This window comes from Dermacentor variabilis, chromosome 9 (genome assembly GCF_050947875.1).
Source record: "Dermacentor variabilis isolate Ectoservices chromosome 9, ASM5094787v1, whole genome shotgun sequence".
NCBI classification, from domain to species: Eukaryota; Metazoa; Arthropoda; class Arachnida; order Ixodida; family Ixodidae; genus Dermacentor; species Dermacentor variabilis.
This window is the reverse complement of record NC_134576.1, coordinates 108,759,911-108,783,571: the sequence shown is the minus strand read 5'-3', so window position 1 is coordinate 108,783,571 and position 23,661 is coordinate 108,759,911. Positions and strand designations below refer to the sequence as shown.

Below are 23,661 nucleotides of genomic sequence, written 5' to 3'. Positions count from 1 at the left end.
CGTACCTCTGCCACAGCGCGCTGGCAAAGCGCCGAAGAATCACGTAGTGTGCTCGCTGCACTTTCGTCCAGATGATTACGAGTTCAACACCGATTTACTGAAGTCGCGTGAAGTGCCTTTCAAAGCAGGCCGTCGTCGTAGTAGTACGCAACGACGCTGGCAGCGCGAGCCCTCAACAGCAGGTCACGTTCATCAGTGCTTAAATCGCTGAACTCGAGCCCAGCAACGCGAGCTAATGTGTCGTTGTCAGGGTCATCCATTGCAACGAGCATTGAAGTTGGCGTCATAAAATAAAGAACCAGCTTATCGTCGTGCGCTTTCCCTTCCGCTAGCCACCATAGTTCCGCTTTCGCGCTGCTGTCGGCTCTGTCTTGGCTCTGTTTCTGGCCGCGCGTTTGCGTTTTGTGCAGAAAAGCCGTAGCGCCGTCTGCGGGAGCAGTTTTACTCACCGACGGCACAACGTCACTATGAGACCATGACGTCAATACTCCTCGATCGGAGGGCGGGCGATTTGAACTGCGCTAGAGGTACGCGGACGCTTCAGAACCCATTTTCTCTTAAAATAAGTCTCTTCTTCGCACGAAACAAGCGTTTCAAGGTTTCTGGGATGGTATTTCAACAGTCCACATTGACTTAATATTAACCTTTAGTGTCCCTTTAAGAAAACGGCGGTGGCGCGTGGATGGAGGGGCTTTAGTCCGGACAGCTCGTACGAATCCCTGGCCGCTTTCTGTTTCACAGTGGAGTTGTAGTCGTACGCTAAGCACGTTTTCGGCACCGCAGTGTCGTCGAGATACCACTGCAGTAGAGTTTCAACGCGGCACGAGCGTTTGCAGCAGCGCGCGTCCGAGCGGCTATCTTTTTTTTTTTCGGGGGGGGGGGGCGAAGGGGGGAACTTTCCGGCGCGCAGCTACGCGCGCGATCCTTCCAAAACGTTTCGCGACTAATCCGCTAGGGCATGCAAGGCGCGTGCGCCGTCGCGCCATGAAAAAAAAAAAAGGGCGGATTTACACTCGTATTCACTTTTAAGGGTGTAAGTTATTTTACAGTGTATAGCTTTGGTCGCGTTGCACGGATTCGGTAACGTGGAGTGCTATGCACATCATGCACAGGTGGAAGGCCGCCGTGGAGCCCATATCGCGCTATTTCGGCAGGCGTGCTACCGACACTCGCTGCAGGTAACCAAGAAGATGCGCTACACCAAAATGTACCTAGTCGTAGTCTTTCGTCATGTATGGACGTGTTAAGCCCGTTTCAGGTAGGGCGTTTGCGCGACTCTCTTTCTCGTGGTAGTTTGGGTTTGACTTTCCAACTTCGCAACAAGGTGAACACACAAAGGAGGGAAGATGTAATCGTACACGTAGCGCATGCATGTAGAAACCAGTGTCCCATATTTTCGTGACATGTAGGAGATACCGTTGCTGCGTGTGCGCATGTTTCGTGTGTTCTTAATGGGTATAGTGTGCTGTGTATTCGGAATTACGCACATGCGCCATGTGTATTCGCTTTACGCACGGGTAAATTTCACGAGGGTGCCCATTTTTTCACATCTCTTTACGTTACCGGCGCTCTTTGTTATAAGTAATGGTGCTTTGTCCCAAATCATGCTAATATCGCGCCTAAACTATAATGTAAGGCATAAGCGTACGTCAGTTGCAGTATATATATATAGCATTTACAGGAGCCAACAATATGTTACTGCAACGCCATTTGTCACGCCACGGCGAGTTATAACATGCATGACTCCTGGAGCTGCAGTGAAGTGGCCATAGCTCCTGGAAGCCTCAAACAAACATTAAGATATTAAAATTAAAAAAAAAACCTAACATAACCGAAACATCCGATCCCGCCCGGTTCCTGCCGTTAGTTACGGCGAAGAGCACCGCTTACTCGTAAAAAATGTGAAATTGTGCACATTTTAGGTGCATTCTGTCGCGAGGGTGTTTGTGTTAATCATGTTTGTCACCTGGTGCTGTTGCGAAGTTCCGCCGCAAAGTTTGTGAGACACCTACGGTGGCCGCGGCGGATTTAATACTGGCCAGTGACAGCGAAGCGGTATAGCCTGTGACGGGAGTGGTCACGTGACGGCGGGAGATTTGTTTGGAGGAAAGTAAAAAAAAAAAATTAACTAGGAAGCACGAGGTCGTCAAGGCAGCTAGCCTCGGCGAGCCAACATCCTCTGGCGCTGCCCTGCTGTCTCCTTCGGGACCCATGTGCGCGGTGACTCTTAATAGTCCTGCCATGGTTGCCGGACTCTTTCGAAAGGTTGTTTGGTTCATGGTAGCTCTTAGTGATGCCCCTTTGCCACCGTTGGCTCTCGCCACACGCTCTACTCTTGGCGCTGTTGGGGGGAGGAGAGGGAGGGAGGGGAGAGGGGGCTAGAAATTGCTGCCTGCCTATCACGTGGTGAGTGCCTATTTCCCGCGAGCTTTTCCGTCGTATATTTCCTGACTGTAGGCTTCAAGATTGTCACGTGTCGACTCTCTCTTGCAGTCTTCCGCTTTCTCCATGGAGATTTCGTTTCGCAACAAGGGCCGTGCATACCGCGCGTATCTTTTTTGTTGTTGTTGTTGTTGTTTTCTCCTCTCTCACGAAGCAGACGACGCGTCTGTCGCGCGGGCATGCCATTCTACGAATATCGATCACGCCCGCGACCTGCGTATGAGGGCCACTTCTGGGGGGGGGGGGGGGACACACACACAAAAGTCGAAGAAAGTTGAAATGGCGGTGGAGGAGGCGTTGCGACTGATCTCCGCTACACCGGAGAGCAGCCGCGGTTGTTGCCCACGGAGCAAGAATTGGGTGTTACGGAAGGCGCGGCCGCCGGACTGTGGTCATTTTCGCGGCGCGTTCTGTCAAATCTTGCGCCGGCATTGTTTATGGGCGGGAACGCGACCGCGCCCGTCACCTGCTCAACGGCGACAAAAAGAACAACAACAAAAGGTATCTCCAGCGCCGTTCAGTGCAGCGTAGACTGGGACCCCTTGTCAGCCAATCAGTAGCGATATCCGGCTGCGGTGTTACCGGATCCCGCCCGTTGAGCGCCGCTGATCCTTCCGCGCGAAGCTGGGTTTTTGCGCCGGGCACAATAAGACGGCCGCCAGTGACCGCTCCTTCACGCTTCTTTATTTTCTGGTTGGCCGAAGACGCGACGCATATTTTTTTTTTCATTTCGCTGCACGGATTTAGCGAGGCCTACATGGTCCAGTCGGGGGCGTGCAGCCTTGCGGGCGACGATTGTATGTACGCCCAGGAAGGCGTACATAACGCGCCGCGAGCGATTGATGTTTCTGCACGTGCTTCGCAAGTCTCTGTGCACCGGTTGGTTCATGTTTCCGATTGATTTCTGGGTCAGCATCGCTCGGCAGCCGTGCCTGGTTACCCGACGTATTCCTTGGTGACATCGGGTGTTGTGCCACAGAGTGTCCTCCGAGCGTCTGATTTCCATCAGTGTATACGTGACCGCGTTTTTGTTCGGCATATGAAAGCACATTGTAAGCGAGGGCTGTTGCTGTGGCCGGGGCGCGTTCAAGCCCCTGTTTAAGTACGTGAGTTTAAGTAGGTGAGTCGAACTTCGGCTTGATGCCTTCTATTGTTACGTGACCGTGTCCCGTTGAAATGCTGTGCGCGCGAAATTGCGCGCGCAACAGCGAAAGAAAGAAAAAAGTGCCGAGGAAAATAAATCTTTTTAAAACGTGCGACTTATATCGCGAGCCATTTTTCATTGAACCTTTGCTGCAAAGGTGAATAATATGTGCAATTTGTTTTACTGAATACAGATGTGGGGTTAACGACTCGGTGCTTGCTCTCGATGCCACTGTGTCGTCGTGTGGTGGGATGCGTTCACTTTCTTTGTTTCTGACGTCAGTCATAATGTTCGAGCGGTTCGACGCACGTGCGCTGTTCAAGTACGCTGAACGTGAAAGAATAATTGATTTTTCTCACATCTGACGTTCCTGTGTAGGCGGTTGACGCGTGGAGCACGCATTCTCGTAAACTTGAGAAAAACTGAGAAATTAACGGGAGATTTGAATAGGCCGATAGACGGCTCCGCGGCTTCTTTTGCGCAACATTCAGACGCGCTACCTTGGCGAAACCGAGCCAAGACAGAGCCGGTGAATTCACCATCGGCCGAGCACGAGGTCGTGGGTTCGAATTGTGGCCGCGCTGGTCCGCGTTACGATTGGAAGGGGAGGGGATAGGTAATGCAGTAACTCCCGTGCACTTGAGAGACAGCGCATTGTCGTTAAAGAACCCTAGGCAGCTCCTATAGGCTGTGTTTTGACTTGGGCCGTTAGTCCCTATTAACCAATCCACTACGTGAGCTAGGGTTTTCTCTCTATCTCCCTAATTCCCTATCTCTGTGGCCCTAATTGCGCTCTGTGTACGCAAACAGACAAGATGTTCGGCTGGCTGACCTGCTGTAAACCTTTTCTCTTTGATTTCTTTCTCTCTCCTCTCTCGTTCACCAAGTTTGCGTGAAGGATGTTTCGTTCGGAGTTCTGCTGCTATGCTGTGGGGGCGCGCAAATCACATTCCGCCTTGTTTGTGTTTTTTGAGCCAATCCGAGCGGGCACGTAGCCACCCTGTGAGCCCAGCAGAGCGCAGTGTTACGGTTTCCAGGATATAGCACTCTCGGTTTTCTTGGTTGATGGGGTCGCCCGCATGCTATATACGCGTCCGAAAAAAAAAAGAAAGCATGATGCCGTTGATCCAGACGGCGTTTTATGGAACGAGGGATATATGTGCTTCCATAAATACCATGTATATCCATATATATCCCATAAAAGGGGATATATATGCCTTCCATAAACGGGATGCAATTAGTGTAACGAAAGAATGACTGCCGCTGCTACGCTGCCACTATGCAGTTCGTTCGACCGTCTGTCCCTAAAGCCAACGCGTGCGCTACAGAAACTGCGGACAATGGCGGCCCGCGTATATAGCAGGCGTGAACAACGCGAACGAGACGAGCGCCATTGAGAAGTTGGTTGATTCCGAAACTATATCGGGGCTTGAAAAGCGTCAAAGCCAAGGACGCGCGCAGAGCGAGAGTTGACGCTGTCAGCCTCCTCGCGCATTTTTTTGTTTTGTTTTTAAAGCGCAGCCTTGTCTCTAAATTTCACGAAAGGAGCCTTTCACGTTCGCGATGCCGCTCTGTGCTCGTCTTCCTTATACGCGTCAGAAACACGCTGGCGTGTTCGAGCGTACCGCTAACTTATAACGAGAGTCAGCTGGTACATGTTCGGTTTCTTTTTTTTTTTCCCTGCCACCAGCTGTTGCGCTTAGTTGCGCTGTCCACGCCTGGCGTCTCGGTTTCGATCGGTTCGCTCCATAATAATAAGAGGACCGGACACGGGGGTTTTGAGTTGGTGAAGCGGAAGGGGGGGCCAAAGGTGGGGGGGGGGGGCACTGTGCGCGTGCAAATGGGCCGTCGATCGTCCGCACCAAGGGACGGACGGTCGCACGGCCCGCTCTGTCTCGGCGTCCGCATGTCGCCATACCGTTGCCATCCGCTCTCTTTCCTGGCTATATCCCGGTTATCTTTGTGCTTTCTCTTGATTAAGGCAGCATTCGTTGTTCACTGACTTTATAGTCCATCGATAGTTTGCCGATGCCTTTAGTTATTTGGCGTATAGGCGCACTTGGTGGAATTTGCTGGCTTTTGGAAAGTTTGCTTATGTGCTACTTCAAGATAATGCAGTCAGATATTTTTATTTTAAAAAAAAATTCACGCGAGATTTAGAACGTTCTGAAATTAAATGTGCGTTGGGACTATGTGGGCAGCTAAAGAAACGGCATGGTTGACATTTTAGGGCTGCTGTGGGTTCCTTGCTCGCAACAAGAAACAACGTGGGCGTGTCTAACTAAAGGCAAGAAAGCCAATGCGAGCTTGAACTTTGCCGCTGAACGGACAAGTCTTTATACTTCTTGGCAGGTGACTTGACTTGCGCCACGTTTTTGAAGTACCGTATGAAAATCGTAGCTTAATTTGCGTGTTAAAGGCCATTATTTTTGTAAACAGTGAACTGATTGTGATTGTTCTACTATTTGCGCGACGCTCGCTTTCAGCGACCGATGATATTTGCGAGGTCCATTGGCTTGCTGGTCAGGGTTCGCTCAGTGGAATCACCAACTTTGTAAATTTCAGTGCTCATTGGATTCAGTGGTGATTGAGAAAGCATGTTTCGCATACGTATAAGTAAGCTTTGCCTTTCACTTTATTTTTTTTTTTGTCACTGTGGTTTTACTTGAGTGGAGCTGGAAAAATACATACTTAGCTTGCCCTCTCTCGCTCTCTCTCTCTCTCTCGTTCTTTTTATTTTTTACTGAGGCGCAGCTGCGTGGATTGATGGCAGTCATATTGCTGGTTGACTCTGCACCTGCAAAAGGTCCTTGCACTTCCTGCTTTTCAGCACATTGTAGCAAGTGTCTGTGTCTGCGTGTGTGCCTGCTGTAGCCGAGGCTCATTTGACTTCGTAATGAATAGGGCACAGAGTAGCTTGATGCAAGTTGCCGTGCAAGTCTGCTGCTATCAAAAAGTGGTAGATAGTTGAAGGAAAAAAAAAGGCAAAATGCTTAGAGGAGAAAAAGTATTGCTTCCTGCAAGTACCAATATTTTGATGATTGTTTGAGGGATCATTGTAGTATATTGTTTGCTTGTACATAATGTGACGTGTGTGGATGGTACCAGCTGTTGCATGCCATTGGCGTGCTTTGCTCTTTTCTGCAAATTTAATCTATTCGAACACACACGTGCGCGCGCACGCGCACGCGCACGCACGCACGCACACACACACGCACGCACGCACGCACGCACGCACGCACGCACGCACGCACGCACACACACACACACACACACACACACACACACACACACACACACACACACACACACACACACACACACACACACACACACACACACACACACACACACACACACACCATGACGTTGCACTGCTCGAGGTTGCAGGTTCGATCGCGGTTGTTTTTCGATGGGGGCGAAAAGCAGAAGTTCTCGCGTATTTATTGTAGATTTACGGGCCCGTTAAAGACCGCCAGGTGATAGAAATTAATCCGGAGTTCCCCCTCTACGGCGTGGCTTATGAACAGATGGTGTTTCTGGTGCATAAAGCTGCAGGACTGAATATATTTTTAAAGAACTTTCGATATGGTTAGGATGGACCAGAATAACAGGAAGTGCCGTGATTAATTATCCGTGCCTAGCCATTCCTGTCGGTACATACAACCCAAAAGGCTTGATAAAAACAGCTTTTCCCAATGGTATGATGTTAGCTGTTAAGTTGACCATCTGGTGCCACCGGAAAATGTTTCGTGTTGTTCCATTTTAAGTGCATGTACGCAGCATGCCATGATAAAGTGTTGCGGTGGGCGCAACTCATTGTAGCACGGTAAAAACTACGACTTATGGTTGCCTAGTCGTGCTGTAGAACTTGATGCAATGAACGATGGATTCCACAGTCCAAATATGGAGGTGCTTCACGTAGAATGCCCACATGCATTTATTTAACCACGTTATGTCGTGTGGCTAACCCTGCGGCAAGTAAAAAAAAAGCGGGAAAAAAGCCACTAAAGTTTCCTAATGCCGTTACATATAAAGTAGCTGTTTCATGTGCATTTTTAAAGCGCCAGTCTTAGGCACCCGTTCCTGCGGCAAGCGTCGGCGTAACCGAACGAACGAGCACAGCGAAGGATGAAAGATCGAACGCGGAGCGCAGCGGGGGTTGAGAGCCGGCGTAGCGAAAGAGTTCGCGAGGAGGAAAGCGGAGGAGGAGGGTGCGGCGGGAGCGTGAGAAGGAAAGCGCAGTGCCGCGCAAGACGGGCTTTGCGGCGTCGATGACTACGAGATGGCGCCAGAGTAGCGCGCGTCGTCTCGGAGGTCTGTCTGCGGCGGCGGCTGCTGTGAATCGCGTCCCCACACGCTGCCTCTCGCGATCTCCCGATTAGCGAGCCAGTCGTGCCACACTTCGCTCTGTTTGCAACGTGTCGCACGGGATAAATCGTCCGCGCCAGCAAATGTATCGCGAAACGAAAACACGCGTGGAGCTGCGCTCATGTTTCGCATTAGGGAGTATCGTAATCGTCGGTGAATTGTTAATGATTCACTACAAAATCTTGCAATGACAATAGCTGTAGTGTATGCAGCAATTGTGTTTGCAAATGGTAACATCATTAAAAATGTTATTCAGCTGGCCAAAGTTCAACACATGCCACAAAACATTAACAGATATATTTTATGTAACTTTCTTTCTCAGATTATTTCAGAATCTTTTTTTAGGCACAGCCGTAACTGCTAACGTTGTGAGTGAGAACGTGCGTTCGACAGCGTCAAGTGGAATTGGGTTTGAAGATCATTTCGCGTGTCTTCAGGGATCTGCAAGAATGGTGTTAAACTTTAAACTATCGGTCATTCTTTTTTCTTTGTGCCCATGTGCGACGGCTCTAAACTTGATCATAAGCTATGGCGCTCTTTGGCCAAACCTGGCCCTTGCGCCACAAAACACAACACATCATCATCATTGATCATAAGCTCATGGTTCAAATACGAATGGCGTGCTCTTCCTGTTCTCATTATTTCAATTGAACCGTAAAGGCTTTTGAGTTGGCGGCTTTCAGTTTGCCTTACAGAAGCCAAACGCAGCATAACCTTTCGCGCACTCTCCAACCGCCGTTGTGTGTCACTCTCCGGAGTGTCTGGCGGAAGCGTATTTGGTCTTGCCATGTGGAATCGATTTTGATGTTCCGGTTTGCCGATGCCGTTTTTAACGTCGCTCCCGCGGCTCCCACATCCTCCGGGGCTGGCTGATAGATGAAAGCAAACAACCGGACAATGGCGGGGAAGTGGGACTGAAATAGATCCCACCGCCCTTGCTATCCTTCCACTGGCCTCGAGACGCTCCCTTTCCTTTCGCGCGACTCTGTTCTCTCCGCACTTCCTTGCGAACCATTTGCTGCTCCGGGCTTGCGTAAGCTTGTCTTTCATCGTCTGCAATAACTCTTGACGAAGGAAGAGGCGAGGATTGTGCTCACTGCATGCTAGAGTTTGCCACGGAAGTCCTCGTGAATAGATCTGCCTGCGGGCTTTTTTTTTTCTTCTTCGCTGCCATTTGACTGAGGGTGTCTGAATCGAACGCCTGTTCTATCGCGCCCTATTTTCAGGCTCGTGTAACTTGAAGGGGCTGCTGTCTGCGTTGATTAAAGTGAAAATGTCGTTAGGACTCTTTTTTTTTTACTTATAGTGTTCTGCCGTTAGTGCGCAGCTTCGTGGCAGTTGCAGGAATTTGCATGCGTGAGGCACATGGACGTTTGACAGTGACAACGTACTTTTAGTAGGCAAGCAATTGTCGCTATTTGGGGCAGAATATATGCATACACGCCTTTGAGCAAATCCGCATTCGGAAACAAGTTTATTTCGACGCGTCGCCTGTGCTCTCCTTTTTCGTTTCTTGATGAAGGCCGGCGGTTCCCGGCCGAAACTTCGCATTGAACTTGTTTTTCGATGCAGATTTGCTCAAATACCCGATACAGTTGCCTGAAACGCTTATCTTTCAACGCCGAAAATGAGATTGTTGTGTTTGGCAACATGGATTTCTTCATATAAATATATAACAGCTGTGCTAAAGCTGGGTGGGGCTAATATGCTGCGCTTAATGAGCAGATGTTGCTCAGAGTTAGCAAATTCATAAAGCCTGCTTTGAAGCAAGTGAGCATTGGCTATGCTGTATTTCAGCTTAATGTTAACCAGGTACTGCATGCAAATAAACGGAGGTAGAGCTATCAGTGATAGGTGCAGTGATATAAATTTAGAATAAGAACTGAATAACCATTACTCAGTCAAACATGCTTGGCCCTATCTTTCCGTTTCGCATGCTGGCCATTGCCAGACCTAGCATGCCAGACCTAGCAGCAAGCTTTGATTTCGTCTAATCTCTTGAACGAAGATAGCTCCTGGCAAAAGTTGCGAACATTACCCGTAATATGTCCTATCCTGGCCTATAATTTCGTGGGCTGTCTTGGTGAGCGAATTCATAATTTGTTTGCCTCAAATGGGGAAGTACGGAGCAGAACTTTCTCGTACTCCAGGATATATGCCTTGTATATGTGGCAACTTTAATGAATTTATCGCAAAATGCCTCATTTTCGGAACTCGCTTGCGATTCTCATAACTGCGACAACTATTTTACGACATTTCGTTTGCCTCTAGTTTAGGGTAAAAGTAACTTCAAAAGAGCAGAAATGGCAGTTTCTAACTAGTCTGAGAGCGGAACTGAACTGAACTGAGAACCTCATTTTTTGGACCCTCTTAACCTTTCGGGCCTACGTGCACCCGCCCACTTTATGGAAACGTTTTATAACGGCAAGCAAAATTTAGCTGAACTCGCATGGCTATTGCACAAATAAACTTTCGCTAATATTTTCGTTTGTCAGTGGGGAAATCGTTCCAGCTGCGACTCACAGTCTACTCTATTTAAGTAAATCAGCAGCTTGAGTAATTTCATCAATTAATCAATTTGCAATACTGCTACTCTCGTTCGAGAGCGTGGCAGTTGGGCAATAAGTGACATATAGTCGAATTCTGTTAATTCGAGCCTGACGGGACAGATGGAGTTGATCGAATTATGCGGCGGGCCGAATTAAACAAGATGGAGGTAAAACCCCAAAACACGTCGTTGATTCGTTTGGCAGCAATGCCCGATTGTAACACCCCCCGCAATCAAACGCATGTCCACTTTCTGTGTAGACAAAGCAGAAAAATAGCATAGAGATGACATTCAAACTCGTAAACAAAAATAGAAATCTAACGCGAGCGCGATTGCTCAGCAATAAAAAAAACCCCTCAGTTTGCCCGAATGGCGAAGCAAATAATTGCGACAGCGATACGAAATAGGGTTAGTAGATTTATCAGGTGCATAAACAGCTGCAAACATTCTCTTACTAAATTAATGAGCAGGCTGTCGCGCGTGCACAGACAAACACGGACACATCTCAGTCGATGACCGCGGACACTTGCTGTCAGAACGCTGGCGGGATTAAGAGCGGCAGCAGCAGCGACCGAATTCCCCTTCGCGCGGCCTCTCGCTGTAGTGCTAACTGGACGCACGAGAACATAGCGCACACGAAGCTATCAGCCATCTCGGACCGCGTAGCCGTCTAACCCATCGCAGATTGCCTCCAAAATAGGGCGCGGGCTGCGGCGCTCAGCCGCCCGCTAGCGGATTAAAAGAGGACATACACACTAACCTGTCCCTCCCCCCCCCGACCCACCTTTGCGCGCGTTAGAAGACCGCGCACCGTCGCCGCCTTCAACTCCTGCGCGCTTGATGGAACTGCGCCGCACCAAGCCTCCTCGGCTCACCCTCGCAAGGTTCGCACATATAGCACACGGCCCGCGGCCGCGATGTTATCGCACTTTTGGTTTATAAGGAACCTCACGGCGACGCCGACGACGACAGCGGAAGTTCGACCTGAGTGCCCATCGAATTGCCATCGAACTAAAATGGGGAAGAGCTTAGTAAGTGTTGCACAATGGCAGCCGATTTCGTAAAATCAGCTTTGCCGCACGGCTTTTAAAGTCAGCTTCGCCGCGACACAGCCATGTCCTGCGGTAAGGCATACAAACGCAGCAAATGTAGTTTACTGAGGCAACTTTCAGCCCGATTCTTTTGGAAAAAGAAAAAGACGCGTTAGAGTTGGGCAGACACCATAATCAGACATTGTGAACTTCAGTTTTTGCTTTAAAATCTTCCTGGGGCACGCCGATAATAAGCATTTTCGATTAGAGATGATGCGTGTGTTTAACACATTCACTGCCCCCCAAGTTCCGCCAAGACATGCACCCACTAAATTGGTCGCTATTGTGGGCGCCATATAAGTAACTCATGTGCAAGCTTATTGGTCAAGTTTTAATTATCCGGGGAAAGCCAATTTATTATTAAAATAATGGAAGTTTGGGCCAACGGAAATGCATGGGCACTGGCCAGGGCCTTTGGTTGGGATTAAGTTAAACGAAAATTAACCAAATTAATGGACGTCTACTGTATTCATACACAGTAGATTTGGATATATCATGCATGGTGTTTAAGTATAAAACATGATTAAAGAAAATCAAGACAGAAGAGCTAATGGGGAAAAAAAGGGAAAATAAGAAGAAACAACTATTGTCCGAAAACGAGAATAGAAAAAGTTAAATAAGTGCTGGGTTGAAGAATATAAACTGCGCTATGTTTCTACATGATTACAATTAAACAGTGTGATCCACAGATAGGGAAAAAGAACAAATAACAAAATTGAAAGGAATAAATAATTGTATAAATTCTTTTCACCTGGTTTTTGTAATTTTGGGCTTAGGCTGAAGTATCTTTCAAATATTGAGGATGCCATGGCTGGTACATGTTGCCTTTGTGTGACATTCAGACACCTTTCTCTGTATAGCACTTCTTAGTGTTCTTTTGCATTGCCAATCTTTTCTGTAATGCCATTGGGTTGTTGTATTATGCGTATAAATCATTTAACGAACATATAGCCAGAAATGCTCACAAGGATTTTTTGCTGCTTACCATAACTTAAGCGGTATACAGGAATTGTCAAACTTTACCATTCTTTATACCTCCAGGCCATTCCATTTCGTGCTTCTCCAGGCCATTCCACAATGCTCAGAATGAAAATAAACGAAGTAGGAATTGCACAGTGGACATAATTTACGCCTTCGATAAGGGTGTACACAGTGTGAACTGGGCCACAGCACTCCAGGCTTCAGGTCATGCTTCCCACATTGTTGACCAGTGTATCTGTATAAAGAAAATGTGTTTAGTGGTTTTTGTTTGGATCATATGCACATTTCTTGCACTCTTTAATGACAGCTGTTTGAATGCTATGATAGTTCCATCAATTCATCAATATAACCTGAGTCTATGAGGCTGATGGGGTAGTTTTCCCCATGTCTTGACTCGTGTAGGCATCTCACCACACAAGATTGCAGCAAAGGTTACTGTGTTTCATTGGCTGAAAGATGTTGACATTTATTCTGACCCCGAACAAGTGTTTGCGATTCACTGCTCTGTTTATCATTTTGTACTGTGTTCCAATTCTAAATGGCAGCCGACTTGCCCAAACGGGATATTTCAATTCGATGCTATGTCACGTGCTGATTGCTTGTCGGCTCCTCGGCTTTGCAGGTGGCCTCGCGTCCCCCACAGGAGGCCCCGGGCCCTGGGAGTTGGGCCCTGCCACGACGCTCCCCAATGAAGTCCCACCCCCATGGGGCCTGGTGGCACCTGGAAACAGACCCCGTAGGTAAGTCTGCGTTGCCCTTCATTTCTTGCATAATTCTTTGCTCTTTCGTCGATGTATGCTTGCACACATTGCTTGTCACAATGACTTCTCACATGCTGTGTCATTACACCAAATAATCAATTGTCTCATGCACCAACAGCGCTTGTGTAGCCATTTAATGGTTAATGAAGTGTATTTTATATTGTGCAATAACCGATTCCCTGTTAAACATAAGGCCAACAGGCAGTACATGCTATTGTGTTGAAGTGACCATATTTAAACTGTGAATTGTTGCAGTAAGTAGGTATAACGTAAATTGTTTATTCCAGCAGCATCTAAAAGTCTGGGCTGTTGTTCGAAGCCAAGTGCAGACCATTTGGTTTCAGTAGGGATTGCCTAAATCCAAACGGTTAACATGTGAAGCCACCTGGTAATGGTCACTAGAGATATGACTTTAATGACGCTAGATCAGTTCAGAACATCTTGTTTCTGGTTGAGGCCACTAGAAGCAGCTGATGCTCGTCAATGCCAAGTGCAAGTTCTTGAGGAAGTTTTGCTGTCAGGGACAGACTTTTGCAAGGTGCACAGTTCTGTCTCAGACTGTCAAAATCCAGACAGTGTTTCATGCAATATAATGCATTCCTCCCAGTGCCACATCTTGGCAACGCTCATGAATGCACATGAATCTATAGAGTTTAATGGGAATCGTTAGTGATCAAATATCACTGCTTGTGCGGCATATATGTCGTGGACTTGGGGCCTTCTTTTTATTTGTACTGTACTGTACTGTCAGCATATCTAAGTTAAACACATAGAATGTTCTTTTTTTCTACCTGATGCAAACAAATGGCATCTGGTGTGCCTCACTCGTAGCTGGCTGAAATGGGTGCTACGATAGAAGGCCCTCAATCTCTTAACACTGACCGTATTGGTGACCAATGGCTTCTGCTTGCGATGTGAAATAACTATTGCCTACATTTGTTTGTGACTGAGCTCTGTGACAGGGAGCTCCTTTCTTGGAAGCACCTTCTCAAGATGAAAGAGGGTGGGGCTACTTGTGTTGAAAAATTGCTGTGAGACCACGCAGCGTTAAAGAGAAGAGGCTTGCACGCGCATTCTCACTGTGGACACACATGCTATATGACCGTTTTGTTTCCGATCGTCACCAGTACCACACCTACAGTTGCAAGGCTTCACGAGCAAGGATATGAGACCTCATTCGCAGAAGTGCTGCTTTTTCTTTCTTTCTGCCTTAGCAACTTTTGGTTCTCTTTGTCACAGCAGTTTACGTTCCCCTGTGACATACTCCACTCTTCAGTGACATCGGTAGAGAGAACCGAGGTTGGGAGGGACAGTCGGTGAGGTGGGTGGGGTTCGACTGTATAAATTGGCCGTTTCACGGGTGTGCCCCGCCACTGCTCGGTCCCATCCCTGCTCTCTCCTCACCGAGGTGCATGCTGACCTTTTTCCCCGATGGGAGCGACCCCTCCCATGTGACCCTTTTGTTCCTTTTTGCTCTGACCATTTCGCTCTTTCTGCCTTCCTTTCTTCCCTGCTGTCCTGTCTAACCCTTTCTGCGTTCCCCTCTCCTACACACTTTCCCGTCTTCATTCCCCATTGGTTGAGCTTTGTGCTTTTTGTTCACACATGTCTGACCTTTCCATAACTTTCCAAATTTCCCCTCTCCACATTTTCTTGTTCCCGATTGCCAGGCTATTTATCGTTCGTTCCTTTACGGCTACTGCTGCAGTGTAGTCCGTTCTTTGTTATTTGCTTGATGTAGGTGTGCTTGTTGCTCACTTTCCTTTCCAATCCCTCTTGACCCTCATTTGGTGTTTATCGTTTGACTGGCCTCTGTCCTAATGGGTTACACAAGGCAAATGGGGGAATTTCTTGCTTAAAATCTTTTTTTTTTCAGCCAAACCACTTTGAGGTACCAAGCACCTCTATTTACATGTCTTCCAGTTCACTTACTCAGCCCTTCCAGCTCTTTCTTGCATTTCCCATTAGTGAGTTTGCATGCATTAGAAGAACGAAGCACAAAAAGAGAGCACTTTTTATCTTGGTGCGCGCACTGCTCATTCATTAAAAGAAGTGAACATTGCTCAGAACTACAGCCTTTGCTTCATATAGGCGCAACGTTAATCATGCCTAGTAAATGGGTCAGTTGCACATAAAGGGCAAGCATGGGTCGAAAGCGTTGCCTATGGGGGTCCTATTCTGTGCTTCCACCTAACAAGTACCATGCAGCCACTCCTGATAATGGAGGTGCCTTGCTGCGCCGTGGTGCGGGAGTTAATTTTATGCACGCTAGAGAGGGGCTTCTCATGCCTGATGGGCATTGCTCAACCCCCTCTCCCCTTCCCTGTTGTTCCTTTCTCCGCCTCACCTTTTTTCCCTTTTCGGTGTAATTTTTCCTTCTCTCTACTTGGCCCTCACTTGCCTCTGCCTCTCTTTTTTGCCCCATCCTGCAACTCTGAGGTCGTCCCTAATCGGGATGCATTTTCCGAACAGCGTGCCAGGCTTGCAGTTGTGTCCCCAGCGTCTGTTCTGACCTGCACTACCTTTCAACGGCGATTCCTTGGTTGCGTAGCCAGCCTTCCCTCATTCATCTCCTTTGTAGAATGCCTTCTCTTTCTTTGAACATCACCCCGCCACCATTCTGTCCCCCTGTTAAGTCCTTTCCGCTTGCTTTGTCCACCCCGCTTCTTCACTGCACCGGTTGTGGCTGTCCGTAACGTTGGGTAGCTGGCTTGGCGTGAAATATTGGGTTAGGCACCACAGAAAGTTGGGCACCACAGAGCATTGATATCCTCTCATCTCTACTGCTTGCTAGTCTTCGACACATTTCTGAAGTCAGCTAGCTGGTGCGCCGCCCTCCTCCTCTCCGCAAGGAGGTGGAGGAGGAGGTTGAGTTTGCAACTGAGCGCGACAGTGACATTCGCCTTTGGATACGCTTGCGAAGACGGCGACATCGTTGCGTTGAAAGGCTGGCGTCATCCTAGAGCTGGTTGCTGCTTCCTTGCAAGGTAAGTGTGTCTTATTCATTTTGAATGGAAACATTGTTAAAGAGCACATATTGGAGGATCGTTATACCTAGCACAAATAGACCAGGCTAAAATAACCTAGACATGAATTTCCAATTGTGGTTACTTTACAACAGTGGCATCATGAATGTGTCATAGCATTCTTAATGTCGCGTAATGGGGCTTCGATGCAGAGAAGCAGCTTTGTAGTTATTGCATTGTAGAACGATGGTTGCATATGCATTGTGCAAGCCTTTTTGGCTTGTCAAGCACGTGCTGAATGATTTGCACTGTAAATATTTTCTCGGACTGGCTTAGAGCAGTTGTGATTTTCAAGGGACAAGAAAGCTAGTTGCTTGCAGTGCAAGCTTTCTTTTTCTTAGAATAGAGTTGAAAGCCTGAGAATAACTATAGCAAGCAGCATGGAATGCCGAGTAAATTAAAGCGCCAATTAAAACGTGATTTTGCCTTGCAGATTTGGTAGCCTGAGCTTTAAAGAAAGAAAATGTGTGTGGGGCTATTGTTAAAGACTTGAAATTTGTTCACAGATAATTGCAGTCAACACAGCCCACTACATCCGTGTCTTTTTTTTTTTGTCTGGCATTGCCCTTCACAGCTGCTTTGGGTAACGGTTTCGTTTAAAGCTGAAACGTCTTATAATCAGCGAAATTATTGGCTTGCTGGCTCACCCGCCAGATAGAGCTTTGGGCCATGTCTGTGGCCCCAGCGGGATTGGCCTGCCCCTGACTGCCTTCGTATCGGACAGGCCTGCTTGGGTGCGAGGTTTTTAATGACTTCAGCACAATAGTAGCATGCAGGTTTCATGCGCGCCGCTGCGAGTGTCCACGACAATTGGTGCCGCGGAACCTTTGTATAATGAATAAAGGGAAAATCAGACATCCACCCGTTCGTAGCAATTGCTACAAAGGAACCCCGTACGGTTTCCTCGAAAGAAAAGCCTCATAGTTGAAGAAAAATTCGTCCTGGTCCGGGACTCGAAGCCGGTACCACCGCCTTTCCGAGCAGCCGCTCTACCATCTGAGGCAAGTGTTTGGCAAGTGCGAAGGCAAGTGCAAAGGCAAGTGTTTGACGTAGTAGTTCTGCGGAAACCCGCAAGGTAGAGAGAAGTAATTTCCTTTGTAGCAATTGCTACGTACTGGTGGATGTCTGATTTTTCCTTTATTCATTACTTCTCTCCACCTTGCGGGTTTCCGCAGAATTACTACATCAAACACTTGCCTTTGCTTCGTGTTGCCGACAAATTCGACTTCGCCCTGCCATCTGCTAGCCGCCTGGTTAGCTCAGATGGTAGAGCGGCTGCCCCGGAAAGGCGGTGGTCCCGGGTGCGAGTCCCGGACCAGGATGGATTTTTCTTCAACTATGAGGCTTTTCTTTCGAGGAAACCGTATGGGTTTCCTTTGTAGCAATTACAACGAACGGGTGGATGTCTGAGTTTCCCTTTATTCATTGCTTCTCTCCATCTTGCGGGTTTTCGCAGAACTACGAAGTCAAACCTTTGTATAACAACTATGATACAACGAATTTTCGGGAAATTTGTCATCCACCCAACCGTAGCAAGCGTTTCCCCGAAAAAAAAAAAGCCACGCCTTGAGGAAATATTTGTTGTTTTCTTTCTGAGAAACCCGTGTGGGTTATCTTTGGATAACATCAGTTTGTGGTACAGTTGGGTGGAGGACAATTTTCGTTTTCATGAACACCCCTTCGTCTTACGAGCTTCCGTAAACTGATTCGCCAATGTATTGTGGTATATAAGGAAATAAGTCGTAAAGTGGTATTCAATGATAGCATGTAAGAAATATTCGCTTATAACGAATATCGGATGTAACGAAGGTATTTTCGATATGTATGCAACTTCGCTGTAATTAGCTTTGACTGTACTGTCGGTGAGGCGTATTGTGCGGTGGTAAGAAGCATCCAGTCAGTATTTTTTGCAACCCAAACGCACACTACTTCAAGTACAGTTTTTTGGGGACTTGCAAAAAAATATCTCCCGAAATGCTCATGATCGATAACACAATTGCAGCGCCAGAGGGATGACTGTGAGACATACTTGTTTACCTATGGTGATTGATACTGTGCTTTCAGTTGACGATGACCTTGATGGCTTTATGGGCCTTTGTTTCCTCATTGTCGTCGAGTAGGCATTTCCGCATTGCAACTTCGCGCAGTAAATGTTTTCCAAGTGCATAGGATTATGGATGACCGAGATTTTTCGCGTCGAGTGCGCATTTTCTTTTTTCGGCACAGCCGCACTCCGATTTCTTACTCTGAGAGGTTTCACGGCGACTGAGAAATCCGTGTTATCCATCGCGCCCACAGGTAGAGCGTTCAGGCCGTCTCGAAGATATACAATTAGATGGGGACTTTTTTTTTGTACATGTTTTCGTTTTTACATTTTTCTTTTTTTTTCGTACATGAAGCCCCGCAGTATATAGGAGAGCAGGGACTAGCGAGTGCCAAAACGTACCGATGTCATGTCCTGCTCTCCACGTGACCACCGGACCCGCGTCATGACGTCACATTACGCACATCTCCCGGGAGACCTAACTGGTCTGTAAAAAAAAAAAAAAAGAAACAGCTGTAATATGGTAAATTATCTAGGGCGCTCTGATGCTTGCCAGCATTTTGCTTAGGCTTTCGAGTTCCAGAACCTTCGTTTAAAGCAAAAATAAATAAAAGTTGGAAATGTGTCAGCACTACTTCAGTGCCGAAAGCGCCGCTGTTGCTGGACTCCGCAGGGCTTGGTGTGGAGAGGAGAGAGAAATAACTAAGCAAAAGCCATTTTGACGTCTGTCATAACTGCGTACAACTTTGCTGCTGCGCAGTCTCGTAGCATGTTTTTTTTTTCATTCTCGTCTTTTCTGCCTTTGGGTCGTCGTCGTCGAACGTGACCGCCCCCTCCTCCTCTTCCCTCGCTTCGTCGGACGCTGAAGCGTCAACGGCAGCGAGATCAGAGGCCGCCACGCGCATATAACGGGCAGGGCCACACCCATCTCTCGTTCGGTGCGCGCCAAACTCGAGGGGGCGGGGGCGCTGACTCCCGCGTCGTCCGACCCGGGTTACGCCTCGTCTTGGCCTCGTTTCACGTCACGTGTGATGGGAGGGGGGGGGGAGGGTCTGCTGACACGTCGCCGGTGTCCGCCAGTGCGTGTGGGTGTGTACACCCATCCGACGTCGCTGTGTGTGTGTGTGTGTGTGTGTGTGTGTGTGTGTGTGTGTGTGTGTGTGTGTGTGTGTGTGTGTGTGTGTGTGTGCAAGTACCATGCACCGCGCTGGTCCGCAGTGGCGTTGTACTAAACACAGACGTATATGTACGTAAGTTTGCTCACTAGGTTTTCGTGCCGTCTCGATTTTTTTTTCTCCGTTTTTCCTTCGCCCCGCCTCCTGCCATTTGCTTCTGAATTGAGTGGTAGTGGGTCGCATGCTTGCGAAAGATTCCTTTGCTCGGCGCAGTGCGTTTGTCCGTTTTTCTAAAGCGAAACTTTGCACAACAAAATTATGATGGCGGTCCTCCCGTAACCAGTAAAATGTTAGTAATCATGCAATTTCGGGTATGTTTTACTAAATCTTTAGTGCATTTTACCAAATCTTTAGTATTTTTCATTTTTTTTTTGTTCAACTGTAGTACTTGTTTATATTATAGGGTTCACAGGTCTGTAGTGTTTCTATTGAGTGAAGCCTTGTGCGTGTCACGTGAGCCCCCGAGATGTGTAGCCACAATTTTTTTTTTACTTGCCATAGCGAATTAGACTTAGGTGTTTGCACTGGTTCATGCCATGGTGCCCGAGGTCTCTTGCGTGTCATATTTCTAAACATATGCCAAGCCTCCTCGCCGTTAAAAAAATATTGGAAAAGCCTCCTAGGTGTGTGCGGAAATCTCGGAGGCGGAAGGAAAAACTGTTCGTGTACCGTGCTTTCCGGGTGTACATTAAGTAAACGCCGGTAGTCGAAACTAAATCCGGAACCCACCTCTACGTTGTCTCCCATTGCCCGCGTGTTGCTAGTCAGTCGCGCCTAAAAAAAAAAGAAAGAAAAAGAAAAAAAGAAGTTGCGAGCGTTCCCATTTTATTGCGCTCTTGAACATTTTAAGCCGTTTGGTGTGTGTAATGTGCCACAGGAATAATCGTTCCAGTAGTAATCTTGTATGCGTTTCCATTTCTTTAACACGTCGCACCCGTCACTGCCGAAACGCTACACCCGTAAGAGTAAGGAGATCACTGGCGACTCCTCTTTTTTTGCTGGAGTAAAATGCTTGTCCCATAAGTAACTCCTATATTCGAGGGTACACCCCAAATGGAGGAGTATTTTTTTTTACTCTGCTTCTCCGTACTCAGAGTGAACGCACTCCACGGAGGTTGTACCAAAAGTCTACTATGAGGCGCTCTAACAAAATAAAGCTTACAACCTCTGGGGCCATGTCTTGCCCCCCCCCCCCCCCAAACAATAATCTTCATCTGTCTCGCACGCCTTTCCTTTTTTCGACGCTGCGCGCTCAGCACCTTCACATCGCGAACGGCAGGCGCTTAGCAGCGTGGCATTTTAGGTTTTTTAGTGGAAAGCATAACCACCTCACTGCGTAGAAGAAAGGAAACTCTCGCAGGCAGACGACGATTACTAACTACTCCGGGACCAGATGATGATGATGACGTGTTGTGTTTAGTGGCGCAACGCTGGGACAGGATGAGCTTCAAGGGTTGTAAATACTTTCCTTTTTCTCAATTTTCTTTGTTTCTTTTCTTTTTCTTTCATCTTTTGTTGGTTTGAGCTAAATACGAGACAAGCAGATACTCCCGTAAGACTAATCGCCGCCTCTCCCCCTTAGTTATCAAAGAGTGTACTAAACGCTGAGGCGTTCCGACCATGACTTACAGTCATATAAAAAAAATGGGGCGGGGATGAAGGACACGCGTACAAGGCAAATGACTATCGTTGCGCGGCAAAGCTATACACCCTACAATAAAAATACGTACAGTGTTTTTTTATTTTTCTTCTCGAGTTGTAGAGCATCCTTGTTGCTTAGCCATTGTCTATATGCGGCGGCCTCTCGAATCCGAGAGGATTGCGTGTGTGACCCGTATGTCCATATGGCGCTCGCGGTGGTGCCGACTCGTGTCCTTACGGGCATGTACGCTCCCGGGTGTCCCATATCGGGTGCGAGCGCGCGCACCTCGGCACCGCCCCGGGGCGCTTGCCGCAGGCGTTTGGACGCGCGAGGAGCGCGTAACGACAGCTGTGGCGCGCACGGCTTCCGAAGCATTGACTCCTCCTCCTTCTCCAAACCTTTTCAGCGCGCCTGTCACCACGCGCTTTCATTTCAGCCTTTCCTCCTTTCCCCACTTCTTTCTCACCACGCGACGAAAGGTTCGGGGGAGGAAGAAAGGCTCTGGGATCCTGAGCGGCATTATATGTATAGCGGAAGAGGATGAGAGGAGAAGGGCGAGTCAGTCGTTTACATAATTCATAATACACGCGCGCGTATAATAACCCCATCCCTCCGCATGTGTTCGCCGCCGCTCGCTGCCTAGGCCGCGGAGACCGACCCCCCTTGCGGTGGTTCGCTCGTGCGTCTTTGTGGGTGCGTGCGCGTGCGGGCGTTTGTTTGTTGCCGCGCGGCCTCTGCCGCGGCGCGTATGCGCATACGGCGCTAGCTCGCTCGCGTTTCACGCGCGCGGGCGCGCTCGAACATGCGTGTACCCGTTGTTCGGAGTTTCCGTTCGGCGTTGCGAGTTTGTTTGTTTTGTGTGTGTACGGTGTGTGTTGAGCACTCTTAAACGGAGCGCTCTGTTTGTCTTCCGCCATCGATTACAGCCGCACTGTGGTGGGAAAGCCCGGAGAATGTCCTTCTTTATTTGTTTCTGTGCGCGTAGATGTTTCCCCGACGCGTCCTGAAGGCACTTTTTTTTCTGCTGTAATGTGGGCGAGCTGTCACAGCTGCGTTCGTTTTATTACGCGCGTGAGAAATTTCTCTGTGCCTTTTGACAGTGGTTCATGCTGTTCGTTCACATTATTTGCGTGTGTCGGGGTGTGTTAGAGAGAGAGAGAGAGAGAGAACCGTTTTCTTTTTTGAAAGCGTTTTGATTCCTCGATTGTCGGCACGTTGTGATCGATCGATTTGGTTGTTTGACAGTTCGATTATTCTTACGCCGACGCTGTCGGCGCGCTCTGCCTCAGTTGACTTGCTGTTTAGGCCGTTGGTTGCAGCCGTCGTTCGAAGCGTGGCCTTCGCGACGGCGGGGGCGGCATGGCCGAATGTGGCGCCGGCTGATCTCTGAGGCCAGTGCGAAAAAAAGGTGGCCGAAGATTACGCTTCTTGGTAATGCGATCTCTGAGCGCAGCTGCTGCCTTAGTTCAACATCAGGCCGAACAGAGGCGGTTCTGCGTTTCGGATCGTGCAGCACACACCGCGATTCGTCGCTGTCGAGCCGGCGCTCCGGCGACGCGCCACCTTACAGTGTGTCACCGCTGCGGGGAGGGGGGGGAGATTAGCAATTATTTAATATTTATTATGAGGTGGGATGAGGACAAGAGTGGAGAACAGGATTATTGAGTAGAGGTCACACACTCATTCACTCACAGACAGGCCTCTATGTGGCGGCACAAGGTTGGGGTGGGAAGTAGAAGTAAGGGGACGAAACGGTATAACTGTCTTTCCAGTCACCGCAACGACATTGCGCCAGGTAAGGGACGTATAGGGCAGGAGGGGAGGCGGGAGAAGGACAGCCAGACGCAAGCGCTGCCAGAGGCGACAAATGTCACTGAGGAACGCGCCCCGCGAACGGGGAAGCGGGAGACACGGCTGAGAGCTGTACAGCCAAGCGACGCGGAGACGGAGGAGGGGAGAGCCGTGGATCACGCGCCAGGCGCCAAGGAACGGCCCCCGTCGGCACCGCGGCAGTGTCGTGACAGCGGGAGAAGGGACGGCGTGGTCGGAGTGGGCGGTAGCGGCGAGAGTCACCGCAACGGCGCTGCTCGGAAGAAAGGGGCGAGAGGATAGGCGAGAACACGTGATCCGGCTTTGGAGGACGAGGGGAGAGCAAGACTCGCGCCGCGCACGAGAGATGGCAGCAGGAGCGCGCGCGAATAATGAGCTTGGTTACGGCGAGGGACGACGGCGCCGCGAAACCCAGGAACGGGTGCCAAAGAGCTGCTCTGTGAAAAAAAATCTGTACCCGGAAAGCGTGCCCACGGAAAAATGGAAGGTGTCAGGAAAGTTTGCCACTTAGTACAGGGCAATTTGAAGGGGGAATAGGTGACCCGGAGTAATAAAGAAGAAACTAATACAAACAAAGATGGTAAATGGGTGCTTAGGAAATGCATA

General features: G+C 48.7%; 1 protein-coding gene across 1 annotated transcript in view; it reads left to right on the top strand.

Annotated features, from left to right (window-relative positions):
• Nca (neurocalcin homolog) overlaps nt 1-23,661 on the top strand; it is a 153,419-nt gene that overhangs the window by 35,550 nt on the left and 94,208 nt on the right. Inside the window, exon 2 of the mRNA XM_075668971.1 lies at nt 13,200-13,317. The gene's annotated coding sequence lies outside the window, so the exon portion shown is untranslated. The remainder of the gene's footprint in view (nt 1-13,199; nt 13,318-23,661) is intronic.